The following is a 24,636-nucleotide window of genomic DNA, read 5'->3' as shown; positions in this document are numbered from 1 at the left end:
GAGCCCTCGTGGTCTTGGTAGTAGTAGTTTATCTGGTAGAAGTAGGAGAGCTCATGGTGGTGGTAGGAGTAACTGTTTCTTTCTTAGAAGTAGGAGTGCTCGTGGTGGTGGTAGGAGTAGTACTGTCTTTGGTAGACGTAGGAGCGCTCATAGTGGTGGTGGGTGTAGTATTGTCTGTGGTCGAAGTAGGAGCGCTCGTGGTGGTTGTAAGAGTAGTAATTTCTGTGGTAGAAGTACTTGCGCTCATGGTGTAGGTAGGAGTAGTATTGTCTGTGCTGGATATAGGAGTGCTAGTGGTGGTGGTAGGTGTTGCATGCTCTGTGGTAGAAGTAGGAACGCTCGTGTTTGTGGTAGGAGTAGTAGTGTCTGTGGTAGAATTTGTTGTGATCGTGGTGGTGGTAGTAGTAGTAGTTTCTGTTGTAGGAGTAGGCACGCTCGTGATGGTGGCAGGAGTATTAGTGTCTGTGGTAGAAGAAGTTGCGCTCGTGGTGGTGGTAGATGTTTCAGTTTCTGTGGTAGAAATAGGAGCATTCCTGGTGGTGGTAGGGGTAGTAATGTCTGTAGTAGATGTAGGAGCGCTCGTGGTGCTGGTTGGAGTATTAGTTTCTGTTGTAGAAGTAGGAACGCTCGTGGTGGTGGTAGAAGTTGCAGGGCATGAGGTAGAAATAGGTGCTCTCCTGGTGGTTGTAAGAGTAGCAGGGTCTGTGTTAGCAGTAGTTTCGCTCATGGTGGTGGTAGGAGTAGCATGTTCTGTGTTAGAAGTAGGAGTGCTCGTTGTGGTGGTAGGAGTTGCACAGTCTGTTGTAGAAGTAGAAATGCTCGTGGTGGTGGTAGTAGTAGTTTGTCTGGTAGAAGTAGGAGAGCTCGTGGTGATGGTTGGAGTAGTAGTTTCTTTGGTAGAAGTAGGAGCATTCGTGGTGGTGGAAGGTGTACTACTGTCTGTGGTAGAAGTAGTAGTGCTCGTGGTGGTGGTGGGAGTAGTTGTGTCTGTGGTAGATGGAGGAGTGCTCGTCTTGGTGGTAGGAGTAGTAGTGTCTGTGGTAGAAGTAGTTGTCCTAGTGGTGATGTTAAGAGTATCAGGTATTGTGTTAGAAGTAGGAGCGCTCATTCTGGTGGTAAGAGTAATGGTGTCTGTGGTAGAAGTAGGAGCACTAGTGGTGGTGGTAGTAGTTGCATGGTCTGTGGTAGAAGTAGGAGTGTTCATGGTGGTGGTAGGAGTAGTAGTGTCTGTGGTAGAAGTGGGAGTGGCTGTGGTGGTGGTGGGAGTAGTTGTGTCTGTGCTAGAAGGAGGAGCGCTCATCTTGGTGCTAAGTGTAGTGGTGTCTGTGGTAGAAGTAGTATTGCTTTTGGTGGTGCTATGTGTTGCATGTTCTGTGGTAAAATTAGGAGCACTCATGGTGGTGGTAGGTAGTAGTTTCTTTGATAGAAGTAGGAGCGCTCGCTGTGTTAGTAGGAGTAGTAGAGTCTTTGGTAGAAGTAGGAGTGCTCGTGGTGGTGCTTGGAGTATTAGTGTCAGTGGTAGAAGTAGGATCTCTCGCGGTTGTGGTAGGAGTAGCAGGACCTGTGGTAGAAGTAGGTGCTCTCATGGTGGTGGGAGGAGTAGGAGGTCTTGTTGGAGAAGTAGGAGCACTCCTGGTAGTGGTGGTAGTAGTAGTTCCTGGGGTAGAAGTAGGAGCTCTCGTTGTGGTGGTAGGAGTAGTAGCTTCTAAGGTATAATTAGGAACACTCGTGGTGGTGGTAGGTGTAGTACTGTCTGTGGTAGAAATATTTGCACTCGTGGTTGTGGTAGGAGTAGTAGTGTCTGTGGAAGAAGTAGGAGCAATCGTGGTCTTGGTAGTGGTAGCTTCTCTGGTACAAGTAGGAGAGCTCGTGGTGGTGTTAGGAGTAGTAATTTCTTTGTTCGAATTAGGAGCGCTGGTGGTAGTGGTAAGAGTAGTACTCTCTGTGGTAGAAGTAGGAGCGCTCGTGTTGCTGGTGGGAGTAGTAGTGACTGTGGTAGAACTAGGAGCACTCGTCTTGGTGGTAGGAGTAGTAGTGTCTGTAGTAGAAGTAGTTGCGCTCATACTTTTGGTAGGATTAGTAGTTTCTGTGGTAGAAGCAGGAGCGCTCGTGGTGGTGTTAGTAGTAGTTGATTCTGCGTTAGAAATAGGAACGCTCATGGTGGTGGTAGGAGTAACAGGGACTATGGTAGAATTAGTTGCTCTCTTGTTGGAGGTAGGAGTAGCAGATTTTGTGGTAGAGGTAGGTGCACTCATGGTGGTGGTAGGAGTAGCAGGTTTTGCGGTAGAAGTAGGAGTGCTCGTCGTAGTTGTGGTAGTAGTAGTTTCTGGGGTAGAAGTAGGGGCTCTTTTTGTGGTGGTAGGAATAGTTTCTGTGGTAGAAGTAGGAGCACTCTTGTTGTTGGTAGCAGTAGTAGTTTCTGTGGTAGAAGTAGGATCGCTCGTGATGGAGGTAGGTGTAGCAGGGCCTGTGGTAGAAGTAGGTGTTCTCGTGGTGGTGGTAGGAGTAGCAGGTTTTGTGGTAAAAGTAGTTGCACTCTTGGTGGTTATAAGAGTAGCAGGTTTTGTGGTAGAAGTAGTATCTCCTGTGGTGGTGGTAGGAGTTGCATGCTCTGTGGTAGAAGTAGGAGTGCTCATGGTTGTGGTAGGGTAGTAGTTTCTTTGGTAGAAGTAGGAGCGCTCGTTTTGTTGGTAGGAGTCGTAGTGTCTCTGGTAGAAGTAGGAGCTCTTGTGGTGGTGCTTGGAGTAGTAGTGACTGTGGTAGAAGTAGGAGTGCTCGTGGTGGTGTTAGGAGTAGTATTGTCTGTGGTAGTACTAGTTGCGCTCATGTTGGAGGTATGAGTAGTAGTTTCTGCGGTAGAAGTAGGAGTGCTCTTGTTGGTGGTAGGAGTAGTAGTTTCTGTGGTCGAAGTAGGAGTGCTCGTGGTGGTGGTAGGAGTAGTAGTGACTTTGGTAGAAGTTGTTGCACTCATCGAGGAAGTGGTAGTATTAGTTTCTGTGGTAGGAGTAGGAGTGCTCGTGATAATGGCAGGAGTAGTAGTGTCTGTGTCAGAAGTAGTTGCACTCGTGGTGGTGGTAGGAGTAGTAGTGTCTGTGGTAGAAGTAGCTGCGCTTGTGGTGGTAGTAGAAGCAGGAGTTTCTGTGGTAGAAGTAGGAGCGTTCCTGGTGGTGGTAGGGGTAGTATTTTCCGTAGAAGAAGTAAGAGCACTCATGGTTCTGGTGGGAGTAATAGTTTCTGTGATAGAAGTTGGAGCGCTCATTGTGGTGGTAGGAGTTGCAGGGCCTGTGGTAGAAGTAGGTGGTCTCGTGGTGGTTGAAGGTGTAGCAAGGTCTGTGTTAGAAGTAGTTTCTCTCGTGGTTGTGGTAGGAGTAGCATGTTCTGTGTTAGAAGTAGGAGCGCTCATTGTGGTGGTAGGAGTTGCACAGTCTGTGGTAGAAGTAATAGTGCTCATGGTGGTGGTAGTAATAGTTTCTTTGGTATAAGTAGTAGAGCTAGTAGTGATGGTAGGAGTAGTAGTTTCTTTGGTAGATGTAGGAATGCTCGTGGTGGTGGAAGGAGTACTACTGTCTGTGGTAGAAGTAGGAGCACTTGTGGTGTTGTTGGTAGTAGTGTTGTCTGTGTTAGAAAGAGGTGTGCTTTTCTAGGTTTTAAGAGCTGTAGTGTCTGTGGTAGAATTAGTATCGCTCGTTGTGGTGGTAGGAGTTCCATGTTCTGTGGTAGAAGTAGGAGCGCTCATGGTGGTGGTAGTGTAGTAGTTTGTTTGATAGACGTAGGAGCACTCGTTGTGTTGGTAGGAGTAGTAGTGTCTGTGGTAGAAGTAGGAGCGCTCGACGTGGTGGTAGATGTAGTAGTGTCTGTGTTAGAAGTAGTTGCACTCGTGGGGGTGGTAGGAGTAGTAGTTCCTGTGGTAGAAGTAGGAGCTCTCTTGGTGCGTGTTAGGAGTAGTAGTGCCTGTGGTAGAAGTAGTGAAGTTCGTGGGGGTGGTAGGAGTAGTAATGTTTTTCATAGAAGTATGAGCGCTCATGGTGGTGCAAGAGTAGTAGTGTGTTTGGTAGAAGAGGGAGCGTGCGTGGTGGTGGTAGGAGTAGTAATGTCTGTGGTAGAAATACTTGCATTCGTGGTGGTGGTAAGAATAATTGTGTTTGTGGTAGAAGTAGTAGCGCTCGTGGTGGTGGTAGGAGCAGTAGTGTCTGTGGTAAAAGTAGGAGCACTCTATGTGTTTGTAGGAGTAGTAGTTTCTGTGATAGAATTAGGAGTGCTCGTAGTGGTGGTAGGAGTAGCAGTGCCTGTGGTAGAACTTGGTGCTCTCATGGTATTGGTAGGAGTAACATGGTCTGTGGTAGAAGTAGGTGCAATCGTGGTGGTGGTAGGAGTAGCAAATTCTGTGGTTGAAGTAAGAGCACTCGTGTTCATGGTAGGAGAAGTATTGTCTGTGGTGGAAATAGAAGCGCTCAAGGTGGTGGTAGGAGTAGTAATGTCTGTGGTAGAAGTATGAACACTTGTGGTGTTGGTAGGTTTAATAGTGTCTGTGGTTCAAGTACGAGTTCTAGTGGTGGTGGTAGGAGTAGTAGTGTCTGTGGTCGAAGAAGTTGTGTTCGTGGTGGTGGTAGGAGTAGTAGTGTCTGTGGTAGAAGTAGGAGCACTCGTGGTGTTTTTAGGAGTAGTAGTGGGCGTGGTAGAATTAGGAGCACTCTTGGTGGTGAAAGGAGTAGTAGTTTCTGTGGTAGAAGTACATGCGCTCGTGGTGGAGGTAAGAGTAGTAATGTCAGTGGTAGAAGTAGGAGTGCTCGTGGTGGTGTTAGGAATAGTAGTGTTTCTGGAGACGTTTTTGTGCTCGTGGTGGTAGCAGGAGTAGTAGTTTCCATGGTAGAAGTAGGAGCGCTTATGATAGTGGCAGGAGTAGTAGTGTCTGTGGTAGAAGTAGTTGCCCTCGTGATGGTCATAGGAGTAGTAGTGTCTGTGGTAGAAGTTGTTGCACTCGTGGTGGTGTTAGGAGTACTGGTTTCTGTGATAGAAGTAGGAGAGTTCCTGGTGGTGGTAGGAGTAGTAGTGTCTGTAGAAGAAGTAGGAACGCTCATGGTGCTGGTGGGTCTAGTAGTTTCTCAAGTAAAAGTAGGAGCGCCCCTGGTGGTAGTAGGAGTAGTAGTGTCTGGGGTAGAAGTAGTTGCACTCGTGGTCGTGGTAGGAGTGGTAGTTTCTGCCTTAGAAGTAGGAACACTCGTGATGGTGAAAGTTGTAGCACGATCTTTGGTAGAAGTAGGGGTGCTCGTAGTTGTGATAAGAGTAGTAGTGTCTGTGGTAGAATTAGGAGTGATCATAGTGGTGGTAGGAGTGGCAGGACCAGTGGTAGAAGTAGGTGCTCTCGTGGTTGTGGTAGGATTAGCAGTGTCTGTGGTAGAAGTAGTTGCAATCATGGTGGTATTAGGAGTAGTAGATTCTGTGGAAGAAGTCGGAGCGCTCATGGTGGTAGTAGGAGTAGTAGTGTCTGTGGTCAAAATAGTGGCTCTCATGGTGGTGGTAGGAGTAGCTGTGTCTGTTGTCAAAGTAGGAGCGCTCGTGGTGGTGGTAGGAGTAGTAGTTTCTGTGGTAGAAGTACTTGCGCTCGTGGTGGAGATAAGAGTAGTATTTTCTGTGGTATAAGTGGGAGCCCTAGTGGTGGTGGTAGGTGTTGCACGGTCTGTGGTAGAAGTAGGTGCGCTCATGGTGATTTTAGGAGTAGTAGTGACTTTGGTAGAAGTTGTTGCGCTCGTCTTGGAAATGGTAGTAATAGTTTCTGTGGTAGGAGTAGGAGTGCTCGTTATAATGGCAGGAGTAGTAGTGTCTGTGCCAGAAGTAGTTGCACTCGTGGTGGTGGTAGGAGTAATAGTGTCTTTGGTAAAAGTAGCTGCGCTTGTGGTGGTGGTAGAAGCAGGAGTTTCTGTGGTAGAAGTAGGAGCATTCCTGGCTGTGGTAGGGGTAGTAGTTTCTGTAGTAGAAGTAAGAGCGTTCATGGTTCTGGTGGGAGTAGTAGTTTCTGTGGTAGAAGTAGGAGCGCTCATGGTGGTGGTAGGAGTTGCAGGGCCTGTGGTAGAAGTAGGTGGTCTCGTGGTGTTTGAAGGTGTAGCAAGGTCTGTGTTAAAAGTAGTTTCTTCCGTGGTTGTGGTAGGAGGTGCATGTTCTGTGTTAGAAATAGGAGTGCTCGTTGTGGTGGTAGGAGTGGCACAGTCTGTGGTAGAAGGAATAGTGCTCATGGTGGTGGTAGTAATAGTTTCTTTGGTATAAGTAGTAGAGCTAGCAGTGATGGTAGGAGTAGTAGTTTCTTTGGTAGATGTAGGAATGCTCGTGGTGGTGGAGGGAGTATTACTGTCTGTGGTAGAAGTAGGAGCGCTCATGGTGTTGTTGGTAGTAGTATTGTCTGTGCTAGAAGGAGGAACGCTTGTGTAGGTGGTAAGGGTAGTAGTGTCTGTGGTAGAATTAGTATCGCTCATTGTGGTGGTAGGAGTTGCATATTCTGTGGTAGAATTAGGAGCGCTCGTTGTGTTGGTAGGATACGTAGTGTCTGTGGTAGAAGTATGAGCGCTCGTGGTGGTGGTAGAAGTAGTAGTGTCTGTGGTAGAAGTAGTTGCAGTCCTGGGGGTGGTAGGAGTAGTAGTACCTGTGGTAGAATTAGGAGCTCTCTTGGTGGTGTTAGGAGTAGTAGTGTCTGGGGTAGAAGTAGTGCAGTTCGTGGGGGTGGTAGGAGTAGTAATGTTTTTTATAGAAGTATTAGCGCTCATGGTGGTGAAAGAGTAGTAGTGTCTGTGGTAGAAGAGGGAGCACGCATGGTGGTGTTAGGAGTAGTAGTGTCTGTGGTAGAAGTAGTTGCATTCGTGGTGGTGGTAGGAGTAGTAGTTTCTGCCATAGAAGTAGGAGCACTCGTGGTGGTGTTAGCAGTAGTAAATTCTGTGTTAGAAATAGTTGTACTTGTGGTTGTAGTAGCAGTAGCAGTTATTGTGTCAGTAGTAGGAGTGTTCACGGAGGTGGTAGGAGTAGTAGTGTCTGTGTTAGACGTAGGAGTGCTAGTCCTGCTGATAGCAGTTGCACAGTCTCTGATAGAAGTAGGAGGGCTTGTGGTGGTGATAGCAGTAGTAATGTCTGTGGTAGAAATAGAAGCACTCGTGGTCGTGTTAGGAGTTGTAGTATCTGTGGTAGAAGTACTTACGCTCGTGGTGGGGGTAGGAGTAAGAGTCTGTGGTAGAAGTAGGAGTGCTCGAGGTTGTGGTAGGAGTTGCAGGGCCTGTGGTAGAAGTAGGTGGTCTCGTGGTGGTTGATCGAGCAGTAGAGTCTCTGGTAGAAGTAGGTGCTCTCGAGGTGGTGGAAGGAGAAGGAGGTTTTGTTGGAGAAGTAGAAGCGCTCGTGGTGGTGGTGGTAGTAGTAGTAGTTTTTGGGGAGGAAGTAGGAGCTCTCGTTGTGGTGGTAGGAGTCGTAGTTTCTATGGTACAAGTAGGAGCTCTCGTGTTGGTGGTAGGAGTAGTAGTGTCTGTGGTAGAAGTTGTTGCACTCGTGGTGGTAGTAGGAGTAATAGTTCCTGTGGTAGAAGTAGGAGCACTCTTGGTGGTGTTAGGAGTAGTAGTGTCTGTGGTAGATGTAGTTGCACTCGTGGTGGTGGTAGGAATAGTATTTTCTGTGGTAGAAGTAGGAGTGTTCATTGTGGTGGTTGGTGTAGTAGTTTCTGTGGTAGAAGTAGGAGTGCTCATGGTGGTAGGAGTAGCATGGTCTGTGGTACAAGTAGGTGCTCTAGTGGTTGTGGTAGGAGTAGTAGTGTCTGTGGTAGAAGTAGTTGTGATTGTGGTGGGTGTAGGAGTTGTATTGTCTGTGGTAGAAATAGAAGCACTCGTGGTGGTGTTAGGAGTAGTTGTGTCTGTGGTAGAAATACTTGCGTTCGTGGTGGTGGTAGATATAATAGTGTCTGTGGTAGAAGTAGTAGCACTCGTGGTGGTGGTAGGAGCAGTAGTGTCTGTGGTAGATGTTGTTGTGCTCGTGGTGGTGTTAGGAGTAGTAGTGTCTGTGGTAGATGTACTTGCACTCATGGTGCTGGTAGGATTAGTATTTTCAGCAGTAGAAGTAGGCGTGTTCATTGTGGTGGTTAGAGTAGTAGTTTCTGTGGTAGAAGTAGGAGTGCTCGGGGTGGTAGGAGTAGCATGGTCTGTGGTACAAGTAGGTGCTCTCATGGTTGTGGTAGGAGTAGTAGTGTCTGTGGTAGACGTAGTTGTGCTCGTGGTGTTGGTAGGAGTAGCAGGTATTGTGGTAGAAGTAGGAGTGTTCTTGGAGGTGGTTGGTGTAGGAGAGGCTGTGTTAGAAGTAGGAGCACTAGTCCTGCTGGTAGTAGTTGCACGGTCTCTGGTAGAAGTAGGATGGCTCGTGGTGGTGATAGCAGTAGTAGTGTCTGTGGTAGAAGTAGTTGCGTTCGTGGTGGTGGTAGGAATAATAGTGTCTGTGGAAGAAGTAGGAGTGCTCTTGGAGGTGGTATGAGCAGTAGTGTCTGTGGTACAAGTAGGAGCACTCTAGGTGTCCGTAGGAGTAGTAGTTTCTGTGGTAGAATTAGGAGTGCTCGTAGTGGTGGTGGGAGTAGCAGTGCCTGTGGTAGAAGTTGGTGCTCTCATAGTATTGGTAGGAGTAGCATGGTCTGTGGTAGAAGTAGTTGCAATCTTGGTGGTGATAGGAGTAGCAAATTCTGTGGTAGAAGTAAGAACACTCGTGGTTGTGGTAGGAAAATATTGTCTGTGGTAGAAGTAGGAGTGCTCAAGGTGGTGGTAGGAGTAGTAATGTCTGTGGTAGAAGTATGAACACTTGTGGTGCTGGTAGGTGTAATAGTGTCTGTGGTTCACGTAGGAGCTCTAGTGGTGGTGGTAGGAGTAGTAGTTTCTGTGGTACAAGTAGGAGCACTCGTGGCGTTTTTAGGAGTAGTAGTGTGTGTGGTAGAAATAGGAGCACTCGTGGTGGTGAAAGGAGTAGTAGTTTCTGTGGTAGAAGTACTTGTACTCGTGGTGGAGGTAAGAGTAGTATTTTCTGTGGTAGAAGTAGGAGCGCTCATGCTGGTGGTAGGAATAGTAGTGTTTGTGTAGAAATTGTTGTGCTCGTGGTGGTGGTAGTAGTAGTAGTTTCCATGGTAGAAGTAGGAGCGCTTATGATACTGGCAGGTGTAGTAGTGTCTGTGGTAGAAGTAGTTGCCGTCGTGATGGGCATAGGAGTAGTAGTGTCTGTGGTAGAAGTTGTTGCACTCGTGGTGGTGTTAGGAGTAGTAGTTTCTGTGATAGAAGTAGGAGAGTTACTGGTGGAGGTAGGAGTAGTAGTGTCTGTAGCAGAAGTAGGAGCGCTTGTGGTGCTGGTGGGTCTAGTAGTTTCTCAGGTAAATGTAGGAGCGCTCCTGGTGGTGGTAGGAGTTGCAGGGCCTGTGGTAGAAGTAGGTGCTCTTGAGGTGATGGTAGGTGTAGCAGGGTCTGTGTTAGAAGTAGTTTTGCTTGTGGTGGGGGTAGGAGCAGCATGTTCTGTGTTAGAAGTAGGAGCACAAGTGTTGGTGGTTGGCGTTTCACACGCTGTGGAAGAAGTAGGAGCCCTCATGGTCTTGGTAGTAGTAGTTTCTCTGGTAGAAGTAGGAGTGCTCGTGGTGGTGGTAGGAGTAGTACTGTCTTTGGAAGAAGTAGGAGTGCTCATGGTGGTGATGGGTGTAGTATTGTCTGTGGTCAAAGAAGGAGTGCTTGTGGTGGTTGTAAGAGTAGTAGTTTCTGTGGTAGAAGTACTTGCGCTCACGGTGTAGGTAGGAGTAGTATTGTCTGTGGTGGATATAGGAGCGCTAGTGGTGGTGGTAGGTGTTGCACGCTCTGTGGTAGAAGTAGGAACGCTAGTGTTGGTGGTAGGAGTATTAGCGTCTGTGGTAGAATTTGTTGTGATCGTGGTGGTGGTAGTAGTAGTAGTTTCTGTTGTAGGAGTAGGCACGCTCGTGATGGTGGCAGGAGTATTAGTGTCTGTGGTAGAAGAAGTTGCGCTCGTGGTGGTGGTAGATGTTGCAGTTTCTGTGGTAGAAATAGGAGCATTCCTGGCGGTGGTAGGGGTAGTAATGTCTGTAGTAGGTGTAGGAGCGCTCATGGTGCAGGTTTGGAGTAGTAGTTTTTGTGGTAGAAGTAGGAGTGTTCGTGGTGGTGGTAGGTGTTGCAGGGCCTGAGGTAGAAATAGGTGCTCTCCTGGTGGTTGTAAGAGTAGCAGGGTCTGTGTTAGAAGTAGTTTCGCTCATGGTGGTGGTAGAAGTAGCAGGGTCTGTGTTAAAAGTATTTTCGCTCATGGTGGTGGTAGGAGTAGCATATTCTGTGTTAGAAGTAGGAGTGCTCGTTGTGGTGGTAGGAGTTGCACAGTCTGTTGTAGAAGTAGAAGTGCTCGTGGTGGTGGTAGTAGTAGTTTGTCTGGTAGAAGTAGGAGAGCTCGTGGTGATGGTTGGAGTAATAGTTTCTTTGGTAGAAGTAGGAGCATTCGTGGTGGTGGAAGGTGTACTACTGTCTGTGGTAGAAGTAGGAGTGCTCCTGGTTGTGGTGGGAGTAGTTGTGTCTGTGGTAGATGGAGGAGCGCTCGTCTTGGTGGTAGGTGTAGTAGTGTCTGTGGTAGAAGTAGTTGTCCTAGTGGTGATGTTAGGAGTATCAGGTATTGTGTTAGAAGTAGGAGCGCTCGTTCTGGTAGTAAGAGTAGTGGTGTCTGTGGTAGAAGTAGGAGCACTAGTGGTGGTGGTAGTAGTTGCATGGTCTGTGGTAGGAGTGTTCATGGTGGTGGTAGGAGTAGTAGTGTCTGTGGTAGAAGTGGGAGTGCCTGTGGTGGTGTTGGGAGTAGTTGTGTCTGTGCTAGAAGGAGGAGCACTCATCTTGGTGCTAAGTGTAGTGGTGTCTGTGGTAGAAGTAGTATTGCTTGTTGTGGTGTTAGGTGTTGCATGTTCTGTGGTAAAAGTAGGAGCGCTCATGGTGGTGGTAGGTAGTAATTACTTTGATAGAAGTAGGAGTGCTCGTGATGGAGGTAGGTGTAGCAGGGCCTGTGGTAGAAGTAGGTTCTCTCATGGTGGTGGTAGGAGTAGCAGGTTTTGTGGTAAAAGTAGTTGCGCTCGTGGTGGTGGTAGAAGTAGTAGTTTCTGTCATAGAAGTAGGAATGCTCGTGGTGGTGTTAGCAGTAGTAAATTCTGTGTTAGAAGTAGTTGTACTCGTGGTTGTGGTAGCAGTAGCAGATATTGTGGTAGTAGTAGGAGTGTTCACGGAGGTGGTAGGAGTAGTAGTGTCTGTGTTAGATGTAGAAGCACTAGTCCTGCTGATAGCACTTGCACGGTCTCTGACAGAAGTAGGAGGGCTTGTGGTGGTGATAGCAGTAGTAGTGTCTGTGGTAGAAGTAGTTGTGATCATGGTGGGTGTAGGAGTAGTAGTGTCTGTGGTAGAAATAGAAGCACTCGTGGTGGTGTTAGGAGTCGTAGTATCTGTGGTAGAAGTACTTATGCTCATGGTTGGGGTAGGTGTAATAGAGTCTGTGGTAGAAGTAGGAGTGCTCGAGGTTGTGGTAGGATTTGCAGGGCCTGTGGTAGAAGTAGGTGGTCCCGTGATGGATGAACGAGTATTAGAGTCTGTGGTAGAAATAGGTGCTCTCGAGGTGGTGGGAGGAGAAGGAGGTTTTGTTGGAGAAGTAGGAGCGCTCGTGGTGGTGGTGGTAGTAGTAGTTTCTGGGGAGAAAGTAGGAGCTCTCATTATGGTGGTAGGAGTCGTAGTTTCTATGGTACAAGTAGGAGCTCTCGTGGTGGTGGAAGGAGTAGTAATGTCTGTGGTAGAAGTAGTTGTGCTCGTGGTGGTGGTAAGAGTAATAGTTCCTGTGGTAGAAGTAAGAGCACTCTTGGTGGTGTTAGGAGTAGTAGTGTCTGTGGTAGATGTAGTTGTGCTCGTGTTGGTGTTAGGAGTAGTCGTGTCTGTGGTAGGTGTAGTTGCACTCATGGTGATGGTAGGAATAGTATTTTCTGCGATAGAATTGGAGTGTTTGTTGTGGTGGTTGGAGTAGTAGTTTCTGTGGTAGAAGTAGGAGTGCTCATGGTGGTAGGAGTAGCATGGTCTGTGGTACAAGTATGTGCTTCGTGGTTGTGGTAGGAGTAGTAGTGTCTGTGGTACAAGTAGTGGAGCTCATGGGGACAGTAGTAGTAGTAATGTCTTTCAAAGAAGTATGAGCGCTTGTGGTGGTGCAAGAGTAGTAATGTCTTTGGTAGAAGTAGTTGTGCTCATGGTGTTGATAGGAGTAGCAGGTATTGTGGTAGAAGTAGGAGTGTTCATGGAGGTGGTAGGAGTAGTAGTGGCTGTGTTAGAAGTAGGAGCACTAGTCCTGCTGGTAGTAGTTGCACGGTCTCTGGTAGAAGTAGGAGGGCTCGTGGTGGTGATAGCTGTAGTAGTGTCTGTGGTAGAAGTAGTTGCGTTCGTGGTGGGTGTAGGAGTTGTAGTGTTTGTGGTAGAAATAGAAGCACTCGTGGTGGTGGTAGGAGTATTAGTGTCTGTGGTAGAAATACTTGCGTTCGTGGTGGTGGTAGGAATAATAGTGTCTGTGGAAGAAGTAGGAGCGCTCGTGGTGGTGCTAGGAGCAGTAGTGTCTGTGGTACAAGTAGGAGCACTCTAGGTGTTCGTAGGAGTAGTAGTTTCTGTGATAGAATTAGGAGTGCTCGTAGTGGTGGTAGGAGTAGCAGTGCCTGTGGTAGAAGTTGGTGCTCTCATGGTATTGGTAGGAGTAGCATGGTCTGTGGTAGAAGTAGTTGCAATCGTGGTGGTGGTAGGAGTAGCAAATTCTGTGGTAGAAGTAAGAACACTCATGGTCGTGGTAGGAGAAGTATTGTCTGTGGTAGAAGTAGGAGTGCTCAAGGTGACGGTAGGAGTATTAATGTCTGTGGTAGAAGTATGAACACTTGTGGTGTTGGTAGGTGTAATAGTGTCTGTGGTTCAAGTAGGAGCTCTAGTGGTGGTGATAGGAGTAGTAGTGTCTGTGGTCGAAGAAGTTGTGTTCGTGGTGGTCTTTGGAGTTGTAGTGTCTGTGGTAGAAATAGGATCACTCGTGGTGGTGGTAGGAGTAGTAGTTTCTGTGGTAGAAGTACTTGCGCTCATGGTGGAGGTAAGAATAGTATTGTCAGTGGTAGAAGTAGGAGTGCTCGTGGTGGTTTTAGGAATAGTAGTGTTTGTGTAGAAGTTGTTGCGCTCATTGTGGTGGTAGTAGTAGTAGTTTCCGTGATAGAAGTAGGAGTGCTTATGATAGTGGCAGGATTAGTAGTGTCTGTGGTAGAAGTAGTTGCCCTCGTGATGGTCATAGGAGTAGTAGTGTCTTTGGTAGAAGTTGTTGCACTCGTGGTGGTGTAAGAGTAGTATTTTCTGTGATAGAAGTAGGAGAGTTCCTGGTGGTGGTAGATGTAGTAGTGTCTGTAGCAGAAGTAGGAGTGCTCGTGGTGCTGGTGGGTCTAGTAGTTTCTCAGATAAATGTAGGAGTGCTCCTGGTGGTGGTAGGAGTTGCAGGGCCTGTGGTAGAAGTAGGTGCTCTTGAGGTGATGGTAGGTGTATCAGGGTTTCTGTTAGTAGTTTTGCTCATGGTTGTGGTAGGAGCAGCATGTTCTGTTTTAGAAGTAGGAGTGCTCTTGTTGGTGGTTGGGGTTTCAAACTCTGTGGAAGAAGTAGGAGCGCTCATGGTCTTGGTAGTAGTATTTTCTCTGGTAAAATTAGTAGAGCTCGTGGTGGTGGTAGGAGTAATAGTTTCTTTGGTAGAAGTAGGAGGGCTCATGGTGGTGGTAGGAGAAGTAGTTTCTGTGGTAGAAGTTAGAGTGCTCGTGTTTGTGGTATGAGTAGTACTTTCTGTGGTAGAAGCAGGAGCGCTCATTGTGGTGGTAGGAGTATTTGATTCTGTGGTAGTAGTAGGAGCCATCGTGGTGATGGTAAGTGTAGTAGTGTCTGTGGTAGAAGTAGAATCGCTCGTCGTGGCAGTAAGAATAACTGGGCCTGTGGTAGAGGTAGTTTTCCTCATGGTGGTGGTAGGAGTAGCAGGTTTTGTGGTAGAAGTAGTTGCACTCATGGTGGTGGTAGGAGTAGCAGGTTTTGTGATAGAAGTAGGAGCACTCATTGCAGTTGTGGTACTCGTTTCTAGGGTAAATGTAGGGGCTCTCGTTGTGGTGGTAGGAGTTCTAGTTTCTGTGGTAGAAGTAGGAGTACTCATGGTGTTGGTCGGAGTAGTAGTTTCTGTGGTAGAAGTAGGATCACTCGTCATGGAGATAGGAGTAGCAGAGCCTGTGGTAGATAGGTGCTCTCGTGCCGGTTGTAGGAGTAGCATGTTTTGTGGTACAAGTAGTTGCACTCATGGTGGTGGTAGGAATAGCAGGATTTGTGGTAGACGTAGGAACACTCGTGGTGGTGGTAGGAGTTGCATGTTCTGTGGTAGAAGTAGGAGCGCTCATGGAGGTGGTAGGGTAGTATTTTCTGTGGTAGAAGTAGGAGTGCTTTGGTGGTGGTGGGAGTAGTTGTGTCTGTGGTAGATGTAGGAGCACTCGTGCTGGTGCTTGGAGTAGTAGTGTCTTTGGTAGAAGTAGGAGCACTCGTGGTGCTGGTAGGATTAGTAGTGTCTCTGGTAGAAGTAGTTGCTCTCATGTTGGAGGTAGGAGTAGTAGTTTCTGTGGTGGAAGTAGGAGCACTCATGGTGGTGATAGGAGTGTCATTGTCTCTGTTAGAAGTAGGTGCTCTCGTGGTGTTGGTAGGATTAGTAGAATCTGTGGTAGATGTACCAGTGCTCATAGTGGTGGTAGGAGTAGTTATGTCTTTGGTAGAAGTATGAACGCTCGTGGTGGTGGCAGGTGTAGTAGTGCCTGTGGTAGAAGTAGGAGTGCTGCGGTGGTGTTAGGTGTAGTACTGACTGTGGTAGATGTAGTTGCACTTGTAGTGGTGGTAGGAGTAGTAGTTTCTGCTGTAAAATTAGGAGCCCTCGTGGTGGTGGTAGGTGTAGTAGTTTCTGTGGTAGAATTAGTTGCACTTGTGGTGGTGGAAGAAGTAGTAGTGTCTGTGGTAGAATTAGGATTGCTAGTCCTGCTGGTAGTAGTTGCAAGATCTCTGGTAGAAGTAGGAGGGCTCGTGGTCATGATAGCAGTAGTAGTGTCTGTGGTAGAAGCAGTTGCGCTCATGGTGAGGGTAGGAGAGGTAGATTCTGTTGTAGAAATACTTGCGCTCGTGGTGGTGGTAGGAGTAATAGTTTCTGTGGTAGAAGTAGGAGCGCTCGTTGTGGTGGTAGGAGTAGTAATTTCTGTGGTAGGAGTAGGAGTACTCGTGGTGGTGGTAGGAGTAGTAGTGTCTTTGGTAGAAGCAGTGGTGCTTGTGAGGGTGGTAAGAGTAGTAATGTCTTTCATAGAAGTATGTGTGCTCGTGGTGGTGGCTGGTGTAGTAATGTCTGTGGTAGAAGTAGGAACGCTCGTGGTGGTGTCAGGAGTATTAGTGTCTGTGGTAGAAGTAGTTGTGCTTGTGTTTGTGGTAGGAGTAGTAGTTTCTGCTGTAAAAGTAGGAGTGCTCGTGGTGGTGGTAGGTGTAGTAGTTTCTGTGGTAGAATTAGTTGCGCCTGTGGTGGTGGTAGAAACAGTAGTGTCTGTGGTAGAAGTAAGAGCGCTAGTCCTGCTGGTTATAGCTGCACGATCTCTGGTAGAAGTAGGAGGTCTCGAGGTGGTGATAGCAGTAGTAGTGTCTGTGGTAGAAGTAGTTGTGCTCGTGGTGAGGGTAATAGTAGTACTGTCTGTCATAGAAGTAGAAGCACTCGTGGTGGTGGTAGGAGTAGTAGATTCTGTGGTAGAAATACTTGTGCTCGTAGTGGTGATAGGAATAATAGTGTCTGTGGTAGAAGTAGGAGTGCTCATGGTGGTGGTAGGAGTAGCAAATTTTGTGGTAGAAGTAGGAGCACTCATGCTTGTTGTTGTAGTAGTAATCTCTGGGGTAGAAATAGGGGCTCTCGTTGTGGTGGTAGGTGTAGTAGTTTCTGTGGTAGAAGTAGGAGCACTCTCGGAGTTGGTTGGAGTAGTAGTTTCTGTGGTAGAAATAGGATCACTTGTGATGGAGGTTGAGGTAGCAGGGCCTGTGGTAGAAGTAGGTGCTTGTGGTGCTGGTAGGAGTAGAAGGTTTTGTGGTACAGGTAGTTTCACTCGTGGTGGTGGTAGGAGTAGCAGATTTTGTGGTAGAAGTAGTATCGCTCGTGGTGGTGGTAGGAGTTGCATGTTCTGTGGTAGAAGTAGGAGCGCTCACAGTGCTGGTAAGGTAGTAGTTTCTTTGATAGAAGTAGGAGTGCTCGTTGTGTTGGTAGGAGTAATAGTGTCTGTGGTAGAAGTAGGGGGAGCACTCGTGTTGGTGGTAGGAATAGTAGTGTCTGTGGCAGATGTAGTTGCGCTCGTGGTGGTGGTAGGTGTATTAGTTTCTGCGGTAGAAGTAGGAGTGCTCGTTGTGGCGGTAAGAGTAGTAGTGTCTGTGTTAGAAACAGTGGTGCTCGTGGGCGTGGTAGGAGTAGTAATGTCTTTACTAGAAATATGAGCACTCGTGGTGGTGGCAGGAGTAGTAGTGTCTGTGGTAGAAGCAGGAGTGCTCGTGGTGGTGGTAGGAGTATTTGATTCTGTGGTAAATGTAGGAGCGCTTGTGGTGGTGGTAAGAGAAATTGGGCCTGTGGTAGAAGTAAGTGCTCTCGTGGTGGTGGTAGGAGTAGAAGGATATGTGGTAGAAGTAGGAGCGCTCGCGCTTGTTGTGGTAGTAGTATTTTTTTGGGTACAAGTAGGAGCTCTCGTTGGGGTCGTAGGATTAGTAGTTTCTGTGGTAGAAGTAGGAGCACTCTTGCTGTTGGTAGGAGTAGTAGTTTCTGTGGGAGAAGTTGGAACGCTCGTCATGGAGATAAGAATAGCAGGGCCTGTGGTAGAATTAGGTGCTCTTGTGGTGGTGGTAGGAGTAGCAGGTTTTGTGGTACAAGTAGTTGCACTCGTGGTGGTGGTAGTAGTTGCAGGTTTTGTGGTAGAAGTAGAATCACTCGTGGTGGTGGTAGGAGTTGCATGTTCTGTGATAGAAGTAGGAGCGCTCATGGTGGAGGTAGAGTACTATATTCTTTGGTAGAAGTAGGAGTGCTCGTGGTGTTGTTAGGAGTAGTAGTAGTCTGTGGTAGAAGTAGGAGCGCTCGTGGTGGTGCTTGGAGTAATAGTGTCTTTGGTTGAAGTAGGAGCGCTCATGGTGGTGGTGGGAATAGTAGTGTCTATGGTAGAAGTAGTTGTGCTCGTGGTGGAGTTAGGAGAAGTAGATTCTGCAGTAGAAGTAGGAGTGCTCGTGTTGGTGGTAGGAGTACTAGTTTCTGTGGTAGAAGTAGGAGCGCTCCTGGTGCAGATAGGAGTAGTAGTGTCTCTGGTAGATGTAGTTGCACTCGTGGTGGTGGTAAGAGTAGTAGTTTCTGCGGTAGAAGTAGGAGTGTTCGTTGTGCTGGTAGGAGTAGTAGTGTCTGTGGTAGAATTAGGAGCGCTCATGGTGGTGGTAGGAGTAGCAGGGCCTATGGTAGAAGTAGGTGCTCTTGTGGTTGTGGCAGGAGTAGCAGGGTCTGTGGTAGAAGTAATTGCAATCATGGTGGTGTTAGGAGTAGCCCTCACACTACTTGTAACTCAGCCACTAACACTACTCCTATCTCAGGCACTGACACTGTCCCTAACTAAGGCGCTGACTTTACTCCCAACACAGGCACTGACACTGCCCCTAAAAAAGGCCCTGACACTACTGCTAACTGAGGCATTGACACTGTCCCTAAATAAGGCCCTCACACTACTCTTAACTCAGGCCCTAACACTACTCCTAACTCAGTCACTGAGTCTGTCCCTAACTAAGTCCTTGTCACCACTCCTAACTCACGGCCTTACAATGTCCCTAAATAAGGCCCTGACACTACTCCTAACTCTGCCCCTGACAATGTGCGTAACTAAGGCCCTGACACTTCTCCTAACTCAGGCACTGACACTGTCACTAACTAAGGCCCTGAGACTACTCCTCACTCAGACCCAGACACTGTCCCTAACTAAGGCCTTGACCCTTCTCCCAACTTAGGTACTGACACTGTCCCTATCTAAGGCCTTGACACTACTCTTAACACAGGCACTGACACTGCCCCTAACTAAGGCCCTGACACTACTCCCAACTCAGGCATTGACACTTTCAGTAACCAAGACCCTGACACTACTCCTAACTCAGGCACTGACACTGTCCTGAATTAAGGTCGTGACACTACTCCTAACTCAGGGGCTGGCACTGTCTGTAACAAAGTCAGTGACACTATTGTGAACTCACGGCCTTACACTGTCCCTAAATAAGGCCCAGAGACTACTCCCAACTTAGGCACTAACACTTTCCATAACTAAGACCCTGACACTTCTCCTAACTCAGGCACTCACACTGTCGATAACTAAGGCCGTGACACTACCCCTAACTCAAGAACTGGCACTGTCCCTAAGTAAGGCCCTGACACTTCACATAACTCAGGCACTGACACTCCCCATAACTAAGGCCCTGACACTACTGCTAACACAGGCACTGACACTGTCCCTAAATAAGGCCCACACACAACTCCTAACTTAGGCCCTAACACTACTCCTAACTCAGGCACTGACACTGTACCTAACTAAGACCCTCACACTACTCCTAACTCAGGCCCTAACACTACTCCTGACTCAGGCAATGACACTGTCCCTAACTAAGGCCCTGACACTATGCCCAACGCAGGTGCTGACACTATCCCTAACTAAGGCCATGACACTACTCACAAATCAGGAACTGACACTTTCCGTAACTATGACCCTGACACTACTCCTAACTCAGGCACTGACACTGTCCCTAATTAAGGTTGTGACACTACTCCTAACTCAGGCACTGACACTGTCCCTAACTAACGCCGTGACACTACTCTTAACTCAGGCACTGACACTCTCCCTAAGGCCTTGACACTACTCTTAACAAAGGCACTGTCACTGTCCCTAAATAAGGCCCTCACACTACTCCTAACATAGGCCCTAACACTACTCCTAACTGAGGCAGTGACTCTCTCCTTAACTAAGGCCCTTGCACTACTCCTAACTCAGGCCCTAACACGACTCCCAAATCAGGCACTGACACTGACCCTAACTAAATCCGTGACACTACTCCTAACGCAGACCCTGACACTGTCCCTAAGTAACGCCCTGACACTACGCCTAATTCAGGCACTGACACCCTCCCTATCTATGGCCTTGATAGTAATCTTAACATAGGCACTGGCACTGTCCCTAACGAAGGCCCTGATACTATTCCTAACTCAGGCACTGACACTGTCCCTAACTAAGGCCTTGCCACTACACCTAATTCAGGCACTGACGCTTCCCTAACTAAGGCCCTAACGCTACTCCTAACTCAGGCACTGAAACTCTCCCAACTAAGGCCTTGACACAACTCTTAACACAGGCACTGACACTTCCCCTAACTAAAGCCCTGACACTACTGCTGACTCAGGCACTGACACTGTCCCTAAATAAAGCCCTCACACTACTCGTAACTTAGGCCCTAACATTACTCCTAACTCAGTGACTTACACTGTCCCTAACTAAGGCTCTGATAGTACTCCTAACTCAGGCACTGCCACTGTCGGTAACTAAGGCCCTGACACTAGTCCTAACTCAAGCACTGACCCTGTTACTAACTAAGGCCCTCACACTACTCCTAATTCTGGCCCTAACACTATGCCTAACTCAGACAATGACACTGTGCCTAACAAAATCCTTGACACTTCTCCTAACTCAGGGCCTTACAATGTCCCTAACTAAGGCCGTGACACTACTCCTAACTCAGGCACTGACACTGTCCCTAACTAAGGGATGACACTACTCCTAATTCAGGCCCTAACACTATTCCTAACTCAGGCACTGACTCTGTCCCTATCTAAGTCCGTGACACTATTCCTACGTCAGGGCCTTACACTGTCACAAACGAAGGGCCTCACACTACTTGTAACTCAGGCACTAACACTACTCCTAACTCACGCAGTGACACTGTCCCTAACTAAGGCCCTGACGCTACTCCTATCTCAGGCACGGACACTGTCCCTAACAAAGACGCTGACACTACTCCCAACACAGGCGCTGACACTGTCCCTAACTAAGGCCATGTCACTTCTCCTAACTCAGGCACCGACACTGTCCCTAAATAAGGCCCTGCGACTACTCCTCACTCAGACCCTGACACTGTCCCTAGGGCCCTGACACTACTTCCAACTCAGGCACTGACACTTTCCCTAACTAAGACTCTGACATTACTCCTAACTCAAACACTGACACTGTCCCTAATTAAGGTCGTGACAATACACCTAACTCAGGCCCCAAAACTCTCCTTAACTAAGGCCGGGGCACTACTTTTAGCACAGGCACTGGCACTGTCCCTAACTAAGGCCCTGACACCACTCCTAAATCAGGCCCTGAAACTACTCCCTACTCTGGCACTGACACTGTCACTAACTAAGTCCCTGACACTACTCCCAACACAGCCACTGACACAGTCCCTAACTAAGGCCATGACAATACTCCTAACTGAGGCACTGACACTGTCCCTAACTAAGGCCCTGAGACTATTCCTCACTCAGACCCTGACACTGTCCCTAACTAAGTCCGTGACACTACTCCTTACTCAGGTCGTTACACTGTCCCTAACTATGGCCCTGAGACTACTCCTACCTCAGACCCTGACACTGTCCCTAACTAAGTCCGTGACACTACTCCTTACTCAGGTCGTTACACTGTCCCTAACTATGGCCCTGAGACTACTCCTACCTCAGACCCTGACACTGTCTCTAACTAAGGCCCTGATACTACTCCCATCTCAAGCACTGACACTCTCCGTAACTAAGGCCTTAACACTACTCTGAACACAGACACTGACACTGTCAATAACTAAGGCCCTGACACTACTCTCAACTCAGGCACTGACACTGTCCCTAACTAAGGCCATGACACTGCTCCTAACGCTGGCCCTGACACTGTCCCTAAGTAAGGCCCTGAGAGTACACCTAACTCAGTCCCTGACACTCTCCCTAACTAAGGCCTGGACACTACTCTTAACACAGGCACTGGCGCTGTCCTACCTAAGGCCCTGACACTACTCCTAACTCACGCCCTGAAACTACTCCATACTCAGGCACTGACACTGTCCCTAAATAAGGCCCTGACACTACTCCCGACACAGGCACTGACACATCCCTAAGACCATGACATTACTCCTAACTCAAATACTGACAATGTCCCTAATTAAGATCGTGACACTACTCCTAACTCAGGCCCTGACACTGTCTGTAACTATGGCCCTGATATTACTCCTAAATCAGGCACTGACACTGTCCTGAAGTAAGGCCCCCACACTACTCCTAACTCAGGCCCTAACACTACTCCTAACTCAGGCACTGACACTGTCCCTAACTAAGTCTGTGACACTACTCCTAACTCAGGGTCATACACTGTCCCCACCTAAGGCTCTGACACTACTCCAGACTCAGACCCTGACACTGTCCCTAACTAAGGCCCTGACACTAATCCCATCTCAAGCACTGTCACTCTCCCTAACTAAGGCCTTAACACTACTCTGAACACAGACACTGACACTGTCAATAACTAAGGCCCTGACACTCCTCCTAACTCAGGCACTGACACTGTCCCTAACTAAGGGATGACACTACTCCTAACTCAGGCACCTACACTGTCCTTAACTAAGGCCCTCAGACTACTCCTAACACAGGCCCTAACACTACTCTTAACTCAGACACTGACACTGTCCCTCACTAAGGCCCTCACACTACTCCAAACACAAGTACTGACACTGCCCCTAACTAAGGCCCGAACACGACTCCTAACTCTGGCCCTGACACTGTCCCGACTAACGCCGTGACACTATTCCTAACTCAGGCACTGACACTCTCCCTAACTAAGGTCTTGTCACTACTCTTAACACAGGAAGTGACACTGCCCCTAACTAAGGCCCTGACACTACTCCTAGCTCAGGCACTGACACTGTCCCTAATTAAGGTCGTAACACTACTTATAATTCAGGCACTGACTCTGTCCCTAACTAAGGCCGTCAAACTACTCCTAACTTAGGCCGTAACACTACTCCTAACTCAGGCACTGACACTGACCCTAGATTAGGCCATGACACTACTCCTAACGCAGGCCCTGACACTGTCCCTAAGTAAGGCCCTGACACTATGCCTAACTCAGACACTGACACTCTCCCTAACTAAAGCCTTGATATTACTCTTAACACAGGCCCTGGTACTCTCCCTAACTAAGGTCCTGACAATACCCCTAACTCACGCACTGACACTGTCCCTAACTGAGGCCCTCACACTACTCCTAACACAGGCCCTAACACTACTACTAACTCAGGCACTGAAACTTTACGTAAGTAAAACCCTCACACTACTCCTAACTCAGGCACTGACACTATCCCTAATTAAGGTAGTGACACTACTCCTGACTCAGGCACTGACACTGTCCCTAACTAAGGCCATGATACTACTCCTAACTCAGGCACTGACACTGTCCTTAACTAAGGATAGCCACTGCTCCTAATTCAGACCCTAAGAGTATTCCTAACTCAGGCACTGACTCTTTCCCTATCTAAGTCCGTGACACTATTCCTACTTCCGGGCCTTACAATGTCACAAACTAAGGCCCTCACACTACTCGTAACTCAGGCCCTAACACTACTCCTAACTGAGACATTGACATTGTCCTTAACTAAGACCCAGACACTACTCACAACTCAGGCACTGAACTTGTCCCTAACTAACGCCCTGACACTTCTCCCAAATCAGGCAGTGACACTGTCCCTAACTAAGGCACTGACACTACTCCCAACACAGGCGCTGACACTGTCCCTAGCTAAGGACATGACACTTCTCCTAACTCAGGCACTGACACTGTCCCTAAGTCCCAGAGACTACTCATCACACAGACCCTGACACTGTCGCTAACTAAGGCCCTAACACTACTCCCAACTCAGGCACTGACACTTTCTGTAACTAAGACCGTGACACTACTCCTAACTCAGGCACTGACAGTCTCCCTAACTAAGGCCTTGACACTACTCTTAACACAGGCACTGACACTGTCCCTAACAAAGGCCCTGACTCTACTCCTAACTGAGGCACTGACTCTGTCCCTAACTATGTCCTCACACTACTCCTAACTCAGGCCCAAACAGTACTCCTAACTCAGCCACTGACACTGACCCTAACTAAGGCCGTGACACTACTCCTAACGCAGGCCCTGACACTGTCCCTAACTAAGGCCCTCATACTACTCCCAACACAGGCAATGGCACTCTACATAACACAGGATCTGACACTACTTCTAACTTATGGACTGACACTGTCCATAACGAAGGCTGTGACACTACTCCTAACTCAGGCCCTGACACTGTCCCTAACTAAGGCCCTTACACTACTCCTTTCTCAGGCACTGACACATTTTCCCTCCAGGATCACTGAGTACCTCCAGACCCCTGTGGGCCTGCTGAGCAACATCAAGGCTCATAGGTCCCTGGGAGGCCCTCTGTGTATGGTGAGTGATGGGCAACACTCTGCACGTTCCTTCAGGAGAGCTACATTTCGATAGCACTCGAACAGTATCAGAACCACAGTTCTAGCTAGTCCAACGTGCCCTGGAAGTCTTCGTAATGGCCCTCGTCTGAGCTGCCATGAGAAAGCACACTGCTTAGAATTCTTCGAGGACCTCGTACCTGAAGTCACTCTATTCAAGGAGAAAGCCAGCATCCTACCGTGCTGTGTCACTCACGGGACACTCACCATGAGGGCTCGCCTCAAGGTAAGGCCCTGAATTGTCATGCAGAAGCGGAGGCATGTAGCAGTTTCCATGAGGCCGTAGTCTCTGCTCTGCAGCATTTTAATGCCAGTATGCTTTTCAGGACACCTAGGAGCCTTACATGGGCACCCTATTCCCTGCAAGAACACTGAGTACCCCCAGGCTGCACTGGGCCTGCAAAGCAACATCCAGGCCCATAGCCCTTCGGACTCACTCTGCATAGCGCGAGTGTCGGGCAACACAGTGCACTCTTTCTTGGGACTGCTTCATGTTTCCACTAATCCCACAGGTTCACGAACCCAGGGGGTAGGAGTAGTAGTGTCTGTGGTGGAAGTAGGAGCGCACGTGGTGGTGGTAGGAGTAGTAGTTTCTGTGGTAGAAGTACTTGCTCTTGTGGTGGTAGTAGGACTAGTAGTGTCTGTGGTAGAAGTAGGAGCGCTCGTGGTGGTGGTAGGAGTAGTAGTTTCTGCCATAGAAGTAGGAGCACTCGTGGTGGTGTTAGAGATAGTAGTTTCTGTGGTAGAAGTAGTTGCACTCATGGTGTTGGTAGAAGTAGTAGTGTCTGTGGAAGAAGTAGGAGTGCTAGTCATGGTGGTAATTGTTGCACGGCCTGTGGTAGAAATAGGAGAGCTCATAGATGTGATAGGAGTAGTAGTGTCTTAGGTGGAATTAAGAGCGATCATGATGGTGTTAGGAGTAGCAGGGCCTGTGGTAGAAGTAGTTGCAATCGTGGTGGTGTTAGGAGTAGCAGATTCTGTGGTAGATGT

The 24,636-nt window shown here is 48.2% G+C and overlaps 1 long non-coding RNA gene across 1 annotated transcript; it reads right to left on the bottom strand.

The window, feature by feature from the left end:
* Positions 1-20,735: 20,735 nt before the first annotated feature.
* On the bottom strand, positions 20,736-22,592 carry LOC309635043. Its single transcript, XR_014248599.1, has 3 exons — positions 22,445-22,592; positions 21,515-21,602; positions 20,736-20,944 (listed from the first exon to the last, which is right to left on the bottom strand). It is a non-coding gene; the product is annotated as an uncharacterized lncRNA (long non-coding RNA).
* Between the last annotated feature and the right edge of the window lie 2,044 nt (positions 22,593-24,636).

The sequence above is a fragment of the Balaenoptera borealis genome, assembly GCF_965194805.1.
Source record: "Balaenoptera borealis genome assembly, chromosome: 9".
Taxonomy (NCBI): Eukaryota; Metazoa; Chordata; class Mammalia; order Artiodactyla; family Balaenopteridae; genus Balaenoptera; species Balaenoptera borealis.
This window is presented reverse-complemented; position numbering and strand designations above follow the sequence as displayed.